The sequence below is a fragment of the Tetrao urogallus genome (assembly GCF_951394365.1).
Source record: "Tetrao urogallus genome assembly, chromosome: 7".
NCBI classification, from domain to species: domain Eukaryota; kingdom Metazoa; phylum Chordata; class Aves; order Galliformes; family Phasianidae; genus Tetrao; species Tetrao urogallus.
Genome location: NC_136820.1, coordinates 5,006,218 through 5,019,456, shown reverse-complemented (window position 1 = coordinate 5,019,456; position 13,239 = coordinate 5,006,218). Strand labels below are relative to the sequence as shown.

At 41.3% G+C, this 13,239-nt stretch overlaps 1 protein-coding gene across 1 annotated transcript in view; it reads right to left on the bottom strand.

Annotated features, from left to right (window-relative positions):
* The window catches only part of BMPER (BMP binding endothelial regulator), a gene marked incomplete at both ends in the record, with an annotated part of 142,987 nt that overhangs the window by 94,652 nt on the left and 35,096 nt on the right, over positions 1 to 13,239 (bottom strand). The gene's annotated exons all lie outside the window — the stretch shown is intronic.

Below are 13,239 nucleotides of genomic sequence, written 5' to 3'. Positions count from 1 at the left end.
GACTTCTTTTTGGATTTTAGACAGGCTGCTCTGAAAGTAATGCCTTATGTTTTATTATGCTGACCCACGTCAGAGGTGGATGTTGGTGGTATGGAAGTAAAGGCTGAACCTTCCTGCCAATATTCCACTACATTTTGTTGTCATGTGACAGATGGCAGCAGAGGGGCAGTCTGACCAAATGGCATCTGACATGAAAGTGCATTTGAGGCAAAGGGGCATCACTGAATTCCTGCATGCAGAAAAAACTGTACCCACTGACATTCATGACTACTTGCTGAATGTTTATGGAGACCAAACGGAGGATGTGAGGTGGTGGGTGGTGTGTTTCAGCAGTGACAACAGCAATATGAAAGACAAGCCATGTTCCTCCAGACAGCCATGCACAGCTGTCAGGCCACAAAACAAAGAACATCTCGACCAGCTCATCCATGTGAATCAGCAGACCAGGGAACTGTGTGTGGAACTGAATATCAGCTATGAGGTACTGGAAACTAATGGCAACAACAAAGCACCAGGTAGGTCCCATGAATATTCACACAGGACCAGAAAAGAACACTGTTTGCAAGTTTGTCAGGATCTACTCAACCAATACAAGGCTGAAGGTAAGTTTCCTGGATCACATCATTGCCAGTGATGAGGCGTGGTGTCCACAGAGGGGTGACATGATATCCCAATCAGTATAAAGTTTAAGATTCAGCAGGTAAAGTGATGTGCACTGTCTTTTGAGATAGGAAAGGGGTGATCTTTCTGGATTTCCTAGAACTCAGACAAACTATCAGCTCTAACCACTACATCACAGCACTGACTAAGCCGAACGCTTGAAGTAAGTCTGAGTAAGACCAGAGAAGAAGACAACCTTTCTCTCGCAACTCAGTAACATCAGGTCCCATGTCAGTGCAGGTGCAGATATTGACAAGCAAGGTATTCATTTTCATTGGTGAAAATGCATAGCTAATGGTGGTAACTGTGTTAAAAAACAGCGTTTTGTAGTTGAGGATTTGCTCTATCAAGTGGTGTTACTGAGCTTTTTGTACCTGCTGTAGTTTCCACGGAATTAAATAGAAAGAATTATTTTTGGAGAACCCTACACTACTTTCATTAAACTCCCTTAACTAAGCATTTGGATTTAGAAGTGTAATTTTGAGTGGTTCCAACAAGGTGGCTGATTAATGGTTGTTTTCTTCTTATACATTCTGTACACATTTTGGTCTTGCACTTTGACTTTACCTACATCCTTTTACAATCTAATACTGAGCACACCTAATACCGACCTAGCCTTGCTAAAGCCCTGCCTCATATCGCCGCCAGGTGGCGCTGTGAAACAGCGCTCAGCGCTGCCCGCCTCCCGGCAGCGCCCCCTCGCGGCGGGGCGGGGAACAAAAGGAGCACGGTAAGGAGGTCGAAAGGTGCACACAAGAATGCACCCACCAGCACCGTGCACCCAATCACACATGCTCATGAATATACATTACCACGTGCAGAGGCACCCACATGCACATACAAGTTTTTACTGTTTCACTGGCGATGTTTCAGCTCAAAAAAAAAAAAACCCAAAAACAACACACACACGCTTTCTCCCACTTCTCCCACTCGAAATTATATTATTATTATTATTGTTGTTGTTGTTGTTGTTGTTGTTATTATTATTATTATTATTATTATTATTTTGCAATGCAGCAAAACAATCCATCCAGACTAAATTTTCTGTTTGACCTCCAAGCTGTTATGCAAGATGTTTCTGTAAAGTTTGCCAGTATTTTCTCCTGAGTATCAAAACAATAAGTTACAAATGCAGGACTCAGTCAAGCCTCGAATTAACACAGTTGAAATGAACCTAATTAAGCCAGGAAACCATGTATCCTGTGGGATTACAGGGAAAAAAGCTTTGCTTTTCAATATTCAGAGATAGTGAGGAGCATTCTTCAAAGGCAGCAGGCTGCTGTTTTGACAAGGTTCTAGCAGTAAGTGATAAAATTTTGCAGCGGTCACAATTAGTTTCCCATTTTTATACCACCCAACCCGCACCCGGATTCCATTTTTATGAGCAACGTTATCTCAATTTTATCTCAGAAAACCACACTCATTTTGATTTGTGTAACCTTTTAACTTTGGCCTCATTTAATTCAGGTGAAGAAGGAGACATCAAGTCTAAGTGAAATCAGGTTTAAAAGAGATAGAAGAAACTTCTTCCCCAGGGCCAGGGATTCAAAGCCAGTGATGGGAAGGCTTTCTAAGTCGAGTACAAGCTGGTGGTATCTAGCAAGGCCTTATTTAAGGCTGTTTATATTCTCAATCTGAAAGCCAAAACTAAAAGCATAATCATAAGCTACTCTGATAAAAAATTTACATCCTGTTCTTTCCTTCGTTGAAACTGCAAGCCTCGAATCTTCAAACATCTTCATTTCTGTCAACAGACCAGAAGGAAACACTGATAATATTCCATCGGGCTGACACATCCTCATCCTGGAGCTCTGGCTGTTGAAGACACACTGTCACACTCCCACACGTTTTCAACGTTCTGATTTATTATACCTGCAATTTTACAAGCTTTTATGGAAGACTAAATTTTATCTAAATTTATGTTCAGCGTTTGGGGAAGCAGAGCTTAATACATTCAAAGTTATGCACTACCCAGAGAATGTGTTCTTAAATCACATTCAATTAATAAAAGTCACATTTGTATTTATTCTGTATTTGAACCACAAACACGTTTTTTTGGCATTCTAGATATGAATATTTCAGGTTATTCTGACTGAGTATGTGTAGTATGCTACATTTTATTTTAAGTTTTCCTTCTGTGGGTGAGAAATTGTTCCATCTGATAAAAGTTACTACGAATTTCAAATAAGCATTTAGAATTATTTTTGTGACACAGATTTAAAGCTGCTACTTCCAGTCTTACTGGTTTACTTTGCTGGCAAGAGCAAGAAATTATGAATTCTCTTGTTGCCTTTGCTTTCATCTGCCCACTTCCAGGACACGTGCTTACTTCCCCACTCTAATAAACACAAGCATTTAGAAAAAGACAGGGCTCCAAATTGCAGAAGAGATAAAGGAATAGTGGGTAGCTGGGAACTGCAGATTTTTATCTCTGTACCATCTGGAAATCCCTGGGTTTTTGTGGGCAAGCTGGCACCTTGCCTAGCTGTAGTAACACCAAGGTTCCTCTGAGTTTGAGCCATATCTGCTCCCTGTCAAGCACCATGTGCTCTACACATTGTTCTACAATCCCTGTGTCATGAAGGAAGAAATTCCTTCCTAAGTGTGACTTGCCTCCCTTCTGCTAAACCTTGTCACAGAAGAGGACATCCTCCTAGTTGGAAACCTTTGGCCCTAAGTGAAGTATCATGCAGAAATAAAGAATAATAATCAGCATATACAAGCAGTCCAAGCGTATTGTGGGAACTGTGCCATCTTCTCTTTCCGTAAGTCTGAAGAAAGACTGAAATAAGGGGTTCCCCAGAGCCCAAGAGCAATGATAAGATATTCAGAAATAGAAAAAACAGGGGCACTCTTTACGAGAAAATGCAAAACGTCCTTTTGGTCACTACTGGTATTGGTATTATCTTTATTAGCCCCATGCCAGACTCATGGCATAATATTACCAAAAAAAGTACCTCGTGGGTAATAACAAACATGATAAATCCATAGTAAGTCTGTTGTACTGGACGCACAAGCATGTTTGTTCTGTGTCCTTCGCCCTTCCTGTAACTTACTCTTCATTTTATATAATTGCTTGCTATTATCCCTGCTGCACTGAGTACTTAGGAAGTGAGAATGTGTGCTTGAAACAGCATAAACACTTGAGCTTCAAGCGATGCCCATTCAAACACAGCATAAAGCATAAAACCCCACAGCCCATACTTCAGGAAGCAAAGCTATTACTGCTGACCACAAGGAATGTAACAACACCAAGGGGAAAGAAAATGCCTGCCTGGCTTGGTTTCCACTAGGTATCAACTTTTATGGTTCCTATTCCCATTTAGCTACTTTACAGAGTGCTTGCTGTGTTAGAATCAGGCTCACCGTCAAAAAGACACAGTGGAAGATGCTCTGCAATTACTGCTGATAAAGAGATTCTACACATCCATGTCAACTACAAAGTGCAGCAGGAAGAAAAGGTAGTAAGTGCAGAATTTTCCCTCCCTGCATGGTTCTAGACGTGTACAAATCCATGCTTATTTAAGTGCAGTGATAAAAACCTAGATGAGGGGAGAACAGTCATTGCAGGAACCCAGGGGAATCTTAAAAACGACTTCAAAAACCAGAGAGCAGGGCAATTCTCAGTTGGCTGCTCAGAGAGCAAGGAGTGCATCAGCAACTGTGATTGCTAAGAACTGCTATTCAGATTCATCCAAGAGAAGAAAAGTTATGCTGCAACTAGGAGGAGGAGCACTGAACTGAGCACTGAAAAAGCACAGGATCCTCAGGCTTCAGATAAACTGCTTTATTTACAATATTTTTTTTTGCCAGCATGCTGAATATTTGGGTGCAGGGCTCAGGACAGCAAAAGAAACACTGCCCTCATTGCTATGCTGGTCTCAGCTCTGAATTTTTTTTTTTCTCTGAAGAAAGATATTATTGGCAAGGGCACATTAGCTTCTGTCCTACACTCAAAAGAACTTCTGGTGCTGTGTTCTGCAGAAGGTAAGAAAGGGAAAAGAAAGCACACAAAGCATGCAAGCTACTCAAATGCTTTTGGGTTCAGACGCCTCAAACATCAGATCTGAATCTTCTGAAAACCCAGACTTTGCGCTTTATATTGCATTAGCTCTGACACACAAGTACAGTTAATAAAGAAATTTCCATTTCAATTATTTTAGCACACAATATCACATAATGCCACTAACTAAGCTCTTATTTATAAAAAATAAACAACAGAAAAAAAAAACCCTCTACTTTCTGTGGAAAATGTCAGTGCTTCATTACAAAGCTTCTGGCATAGAGCTATAAGCCTGTTTTTTCGTTGAAACTTGGGCCTGTCAAGTTTATGGTGTTCTAGTCATGTTTGGGATGGAAGTTAAGGCAGTGTGGGAGTGGGGCTTCCTGGAAGAGACTTAGACATTCAGGCAACATCTATCACCATGGTTAGAGAACATTTTTAAGGGGTTAGAAAACTTTTTTTAAGGTCCCATCTTTCATATTTAAGCACCTACAGTGGAAGATGAGGGCTTAAGCTCTGCTGTGATTCCCACCTCAAGTTGCTCACAAGTATTTCTGCATGTTTCCTTCAGACTGATTGCCAAAGATATTATGTTAGCTTGGCTACTGAACAAAATTAACTTCTGACAGGTTAAAGGCAGAATAAGTAAATCATTGTCGTGTCTCAAAGCATTTTTTTTTTTATTTTCTGTTTCCTACACCTATATTGATAGCCACTTAATTATTCTGACTATCCCACTTCTCAGCCTAAGAAGATGAGTTACATAAAGTTTCAGACTCACACAGTCCTGAAAATCAAATTTTCTGGGTATCATTTTTCTCTCCTCCACAATCCCATACATTTATCTCTTGTCATTAAATAGGAAACATACCAATAATATGTTTGTTAGCATTTTAAAAGTTAATAGAATCCAAAGGGCTTTGAGTAGTCTTTCTGTACGACTGCTTTCTTAAATCTCAGCACATCCCAGCTGGAGAATAGTTGTAACAGGCAAGGTTGGAAACTTGCTCTCTTAACAACATTTAAAACTTCCAGGGAAGAAAGCAAAAAGTCAGCAGTAGGATACAGTGGAAAGAGCCAGGAGAATTTAGGTAGGCTTATAATTGAGAAAGAATCCAGCAATCACAATCAACAGCAAATCAAACAAACTACACTTTATGTCTTCTACAACAGACATTAAAAATGTCAGTGGCTGCAGCACAAATAAATAAATATGGTACTCAAAGCGATGCAGATGTCATATTTGAGGATATCTGGGAAGGGACATTTTGGGAGGGATATATGAAGCCTTACATGTAACAGTGTATTGTCTCCAATCCTTTATTTTTTTCCCCTTATTAATCAGAAAAAAAGAGGAGAGGGATAGGTGTTGTTCAGTTAATTAAACTCTCTTGTGTAAATTCATTTAGCACTATTATACCTACTAAAACAGCTTGTCTTGGGACGCAGAGGGATGTGTGCAAGTTTAAAATCATTAGCTATTGTTATTTGATAACAGCTCCCAAACTTGTGACATCCAAGTTGATTTAAACTGAAAGGGTGACAAGCACAAAAGCTAAGCACCTCCTTTCAGCCTTTCCCTCATTGTAATGCCAGGCAGAAGAGACTTGGACTCTTCATAAAATGCTTGGCAAACAAAGGCCCTGTTAATTGACGAGCTATTGCTTTTACTGCTTCCTACCACAACTTGTGGGAATCTCTCAGACCCAAATCAATTTTGCACACAAGCGTTCCCACGAGATGCCACACGCATACCCCCATTTGAAGCCACTTACAAGAAGAGCTGCAGCAGGCTTGCATAAAATCTTTGTGCAATCTTCTGAAACCACGTGCAACCCTTTCATCCCCTGCTGGCCAGAAGGTTTTTGTTTGTTTGCTTATTCTAACCAGGTTCTTTGTTTTCTGCTGTCTTACTGCTGAGCTTTCGTTAAATGATAGTTTCTTGCCCTTGCAAGGAGTGAGTTATAGCAGAGGTGTTTGCAGACTTCATTGCAGCCCTATGCCAATAAAAAATAGTCGCCTCATCAGAGACTGCTTGTTAACAGCTCTCTGTTATTGTTAAAGCTCTGTGTACTTAATTCTTCTTTGCCAATAGGAACAATCGATCTCAGCCTGTTAATTAGGAAAAGTTTAACAAGACAGAGAACAGACACCTGACAGCGTAAGCTCTCTGTTCCTCTGCTCTCAAGGCTATAGCAACCTACCCTCCATGCGTAAGCTTCTTTTATCACCATTTAAAAGTGGTCAACTTATTTTTCTTTCTTTATACGCCTTAGTAATGCAACGTGCACCCTGCTGTATGCATTCATGTCGTTTAAATGATAAGTCCTGTACTCTTTTCTCTGTAACAGCAGTCATTCATGCAGGGCACAGTCAGGAGGGGATGTTAACTGGCATTTACTTAGGCTCCCCAGGTGCTTAGGAAGTTTAAAGTCTTTCACATCTTCTAGTATCCCTTAATTCATTAATTATTGCAATACCAAGTTGGGTCATCAAACTCCAAAGATAATTTCTGTCTAAATTTAAACAAATCATGCCTGAGGAAATTAAGAATTTTTTTCTCACAATTCCTCAGTCTTTTCACTCTTCAGTTGGAAAATATCCCCCTAGAAATCTGCCAAATCACCTTCCTTTAAATTCTTCCACTCTCTCTTCTCTTAGGGATGGCAACTGTGTCCTTCAGACTTAAAGCACAGTGGACGCGGATCAAAGATCACAGATGCAATCTCAGGAATCATATGAACTAGGTAATGTGACCTATGTGAAGTGATGGAGGAAAGGGAGGACAGCTGGAAGCAAAGTCAAAGCATGGAGCCTGCTGAAGTGCGGAAGGTGCATTTGAACTGATCCCTGATGGGCAGGAGGGACAAACAATGTCTTTGAGGGAGGAAGGGATATGAGAAAGATGCGATATTTTCTAGACCCCCTGTCCTTAAAGAGTCACCTGGATCTTTAGGAAGCTGCTCATTACCTCTGCTCTCCTGGAAATAAGCCTTAATTGGGTGTGGGCTCTTGCAGCACAGAAAGAGTGATTCAATCCACACAAAAATTAAAAGCGTGACGAGGGAACAGTACAGGAACAGGCTTAACTGGGAGCATATGGGAATCAGGTGAGTTAGAAAGATCTCCAGGTGGAAGAGATGTAGGATGACATTCAGATATCCACTGAGAGAGGAAATCTGACCATGGAGATTCAAAGTGCCTGTGAAAGCAATTCATTTATACTGAATAATTACACTGAACTGTGAGCTAGTCTAGGGCATACTTGTCGTTCAGAAAAACTGTTATTAATTTGATTTTAAAATTTATATCATGACTGTTATTTAAACTTTTTTTAAGCTTTTATCAAACACACTTTCTCAGAAAATGTTCAGATGTTTTGAGATAAATCAAGAAAAGATTTTAATTGGTTACACTGCTCCTTCACTGGGATGAAAATAAAAAGAATAAAATACTCAGTGTTTTCCAAGCAATATTTAAAGAAATTGCCCAATTTCCTTGGTTTTTCACCTCGTTGCTTCCAAAGTTAATGGGCTTTAATATTTCAGACACGGTGCATGTCGTGTGTAATCCTCCAAGGATGTAGATATAGTTTTCTAAGTTCGAAGAAAATCAGATAAAGAACAAATAACTGGACAGTGCTGTCTGTCTGTGTCACAGTATTTTTCTCGTTGAAGTTCAGCGCATAGCTGGGTCCATACCCTTCTACATCTACCTGCACAGCCATACTTTTACACCTAGTTGGAAGGTTATATTTTTATTAGGCCAGAAAACCAATCCTTCATGACTTGCAAAAAATCAGGAAGTGGGGAGGCTTTCAGAGAAACACAGAACATCACTCCATATCCCTTTTCTGAATGGTTATTGCTCTCTACTTTCATTCACATATAAGACAAATACTTCTTCTTACATCACTAACTTTGAGCAAATAAACACTATTCTTACAAAAAGATCTACTCCACTTTTTCACCCTGACTAAAACTCAATCTCTCAATCTCATTGACTTCAAAGAGGGGCAGAAAGCATCTGCCGTAATTTGGAGCTGAATCAAAGCATGTCAAGTACATGGAAATTCAAAAAGATGGGCATTTGGAACTGCAGTGAGAATATTTTAATTTGGACTTAATTTGCACTGCCAGCCTTCACTGCCATACACGTAACCATGCACTCCCCATGTTTAACTACAAGATTCCCTGTAGACTGGAGTTGTTGTGGGAACATACTTCAGCAGCTCCCAATATTTGTTAAAGTAAATCTTTTAGTGCAGTATCAGGATGCTCCATCACTGATCTGACTGCAGGGGTGGAATCCATCCCAGCTATCTTCAGCCATCTCACGGGCTGTGGGAGCCACAAAGGCTCCCCCTATAGTTACTAGAGAAAGATAGGCATCTGCAAGGGTAATCCATCCTACCTCTCTCCCTATCAACTGAAGAGGAGCCCAGATAAGTAGTTCAGACTAGACACATTTTTTCTAAATGTCTGGAGCTAGACAAGAATTCCACCCTCAATGTTCAAAATACTAGCATATGTAGTTTCTCCTTATTTATCGCCACTGCAACGTCTGTTACTCATTGATTTAGGAACAGATTTCTTGGTGTGATTTCCTTTTCTTTGTGCAAAACTTTCATTATGCAGTTTTTGCACTCTAACACTCGGGAACATAAACAACAAGACATTTCCTGCACAGACCCACAAGTACACCTGCAGACCAGCAGTGGTGTGCACATTGAGTCCCTCTGCTCAGGAGCAAAAAAGCCCTTGATGTATGCACAGACATAGAGCTGAGTCCGCTTTTAAATTCAGTTCCCCAAACCCCCGTGCTCTGCTTTCATCCCTTTAAGTTTCACTTGCTTTGCAACACTTCAGGAGAGCAGCCGTGAGGACAGCCCCACTATATGCATCCCTGCTGGACAGATGGACGGCACAACCTATCCCCTTTCCAATCCAGCTGGTAATACATGCATCCCTCAGCCATTCCGGCAATGCCACAATCTAGCCTGCGATTGTTCCCCAAATGCAACAAGCCACAAAGTTCGCAGCTGGGGTTTCAGGGGAAGACCAGCCCTCAGCAGAGATGTCTCCATAGCACAGCATGCTCTCAGCATGGCAGCCCCTCGTATGGCTGCATGCCTCACATGCCCGAACGCACAGCACCCACGGTCTGGGTAACGGCAGTGTGAGACTGTGCCTGTGGTCAGAGCAGCCAGTTATGAGTTTGGATACTACCATTAAGAGATATGCTTCTCCATGGTTACCAGTCCCATGCAAGGTCACTTTCCTGCCGAGCCTCCTCTCCTCTCCTCCCTCCCTCTCTTGCTCTCTCTCCTGTCCTCTTGCTATTGTTTTTTATTTTTTCAAATGTGCTACATCAAAAGAGAAAATGAAAACATTTAAGATAATCATAGTCTGACTGTTTCAATGCAGGCTGTAAGAAAGGAAACATGTAAGCCAAGTGCTCTCACCGTGCAAGCAGAAACACACTCTCAGACTCATAGAAGAAGTATCTGAGAAATAACACTTGATTAAAGCAGCCAGTCCTTCACTTAAGTAGGTGCTTATGGGAGGGAAAATATTCAAGCTCTCTCTAGACCACTCTACTGGCCTATCAAGAAAAGCAGGACCAGGCTAGACAGATAAATTACTGAGAGACAGCTGGGTTTCAGCCGACATGAGAGGAGATCCCTCTTATCCTGTCCACCTTTCTTACACAAATGCATCTCCCCAGAGAAACCGAGTCATTAAAAGCCGGCCCATTCACTCCCGACAGGCAATATGCATTGAGTGAGAGGTGATACATTTTCATTTTCAGCAAGAAATCTTAGTCACCCTAAGGAGTAGATCGCTCAGGAAAGTGGTAATGGTATACGGAGCCTTTCATCCCTGCGTCACCCCTGTGAGGGCAGCCCGGTTTGGTAGCAACCCAAAAGTTATTAGCTAATGGGTTGTTTCAATGATCTACATGAAATGAGCCTGGTGAATTTGGTCTGGCTCTCAGCAGACAATAACAAGGACCACAAGTGGTGATAAACAGAAACTGCACTAACAAGTTGATCGCATAGCAGGCAAGGACTGAAGGAAGTGCATGTCGCTTCCTTTATGGCCAGGGGCTTGCAAGGAGACAGAGCTCCCCAAGCCCTAATGCCCTGCTTTGTCTTGATTTGCACAGAAAATGCACATTAAAAACAACAAAAAAAAGCATCTTAACGGCCACTTCACATTCCTTGGGAGCTCAACAGTGTCTAGTAGGCACTGCTTTGAGCTGAAAACACCACAGACTTGAACGACCAAAGAGCTTTATGAAGACGGGGCTCTGCAATCCTGAATTTCTGGCATGTGTAGAGTGTTGAGCACATCATTTTGCAACTGTAAAATTTCCTTTTATAAGTAATCACTCATTGTAATGGATTTATTAATTGTGGAACAGCCCTATGTTTCTCTAGAAATACAAACCACAGCCATCCCTCCTTGCTTTTTTCCTGTTTAATGCTGCTTCCAGTCCCCAAGGACAAGGATGCCCTTTGTAGCCCAGAATAGTTCACTATTAGAAAAGTTCATTCCTAAGTAAACCCCAGCATTTATGCTCGAGTGAGTGTTTTGCACCATCACCATCCCAGAAATACCTTGACAGCAATTTGTGTCACTTCCTCCATTACACTTCCACAACATATTCACTAAATAGTTACAACTGCAAATCATCGCAGAAGAAATCTAATTTGGGGCAAGGAACTGCCTTTAATCTTTTAAATACTGCACAAGTTAAAGCACATCACACTCAAGCCTGTTCCCATCGTATCACAGGAGTAGATTGGTATCTGCATATCCAGCAAGTGCTTAGATAAGAGATTCACTGGAAACTCATTCCCAAAAGAATATGGATGCAAAGCAGGCAGTAAACAGCTACTGCAGCCTGAGGATGCTTCTGTTGACTTGCTTCCAATTTAAATTATATAAGAATTAACACGGGCCCAAATTCTGTAGGAAATGGGCAAGAGGTACTAAAAAAAGGAACTAGAGAGAGAGAATTCAGGAGTGGCACACACACAGACACTTTTCTTATGCTGTCTATAAGATTCAGCCTTAGAGCTGGACGTTTTATACAGATATAATTACCATCCCGAATCATCACATTGCCCTTCTCAGAAGGGATCATTACGTCTCTTGCTTCAGGCTTTAAACCTCTTACTATGAGCAGCTGATTTGTTTCCTTCTCTAATGTACCTGGGACTGGTTACTGTCAAGGAAAGGCCCTGAGGTCTGACCCTGTATGCCTATATTTCTTTATCTTTTCTCCTCCGAGATATCCCACTCCCCCACTGTGCTCTTCGAGGCGCAGCTGCTTTTGCTATTTAGGGAATAAAGGAAAGTTGATCGAGGAGATACTGGCACAGTATTTAGGAAAAAGCAATGCACAGCCCCAAAAGACGAAAGCCTGTCTCCACAGACTTCTTAACCACTCAGAAATCTGCCTTCCCCTCAGGAGCATCACCAAGGAAAGCTGCAGTGTAAAGCTGCTGCCTCACCTCTGCAGCTGAAGGGCAAGGGGACCAGAAGAGAATGCAGGGAGCTATGCCCTTCTGCTCAGCACAGCAGGCAGGCAGCAGAGCCAGGGGTGTACATCACCACTGTCAAGAGTGACAACATATTTTCATTATTACAGGATAAAACTTGGGGGGAAGAAAAAAAAAAACTAACAAAAAATACCAACCCTGAGCTGCCCAAATCTCCTCAGGAGCAGTGATGATTTAGTGTATGTTAATTCCACAGATTAGAAGGAATTCCTTTCCCTCAAAAGTTCTCTGCAGTCTCTTCATTAATTGTGTGTATAAAAAAAATTTATTTTTTAATTCTCCTTCCCCTTCCCCCCTTTTTTTTTTTTTGTTTTAGTGATGCAGGAGAGCCATGTCTGGTACTGAGGAAACTTTGTGACATTCCACTGAAAAGTAAGTTCTCCAATCTTGCATTTTCTGCTGATAGCCAGCCCATCATTTGCAACAAAAGCAGAGGTTTGAGCTTTGCATTTTACTGGTCTCACAGATCACACCGGTGAAGTCAAAGTTATCTACCCCAGCTATACAGCATTATCTTTTAACTTAATGGAAGTGAAAGAGAAGCCTGTGCTCATTACCCAGAGGATGCAATTATTACTTCCTCTCGATATTGTTGCTAGTCAAGGATGAAATCCAGGATATGACCTTTTCATTAAGCATCAAGTCAAAATCCACCTGGGACAGCCTAGGAAGGCTACCCTCATCTTTTCACTCAGTAATTCAGAGCAAAAACCCTTGTTGCAGAAGAAATCCTTGCAAAGGATCAGCATTTACTAGATGTTTCCTTAAACTGATCATTAGATGAAACCCAAAAAGCCTTTTCTCTCCTGCATGATCCCACTGCAAAAAAAATAAAACCATCACTGATTTTCTGCCTCAACCCACTCCAAAACATCATGCTCTATCTGCACACAGTGTGTGGTCACGAAAAGGATGATAAACTGTGAATATCAGTGATACAGTGTATTAGCACAGGAAAAAATCTTCAACAGATATCTTAACTCCAAGAGGAGAGTAGCTTTGAATT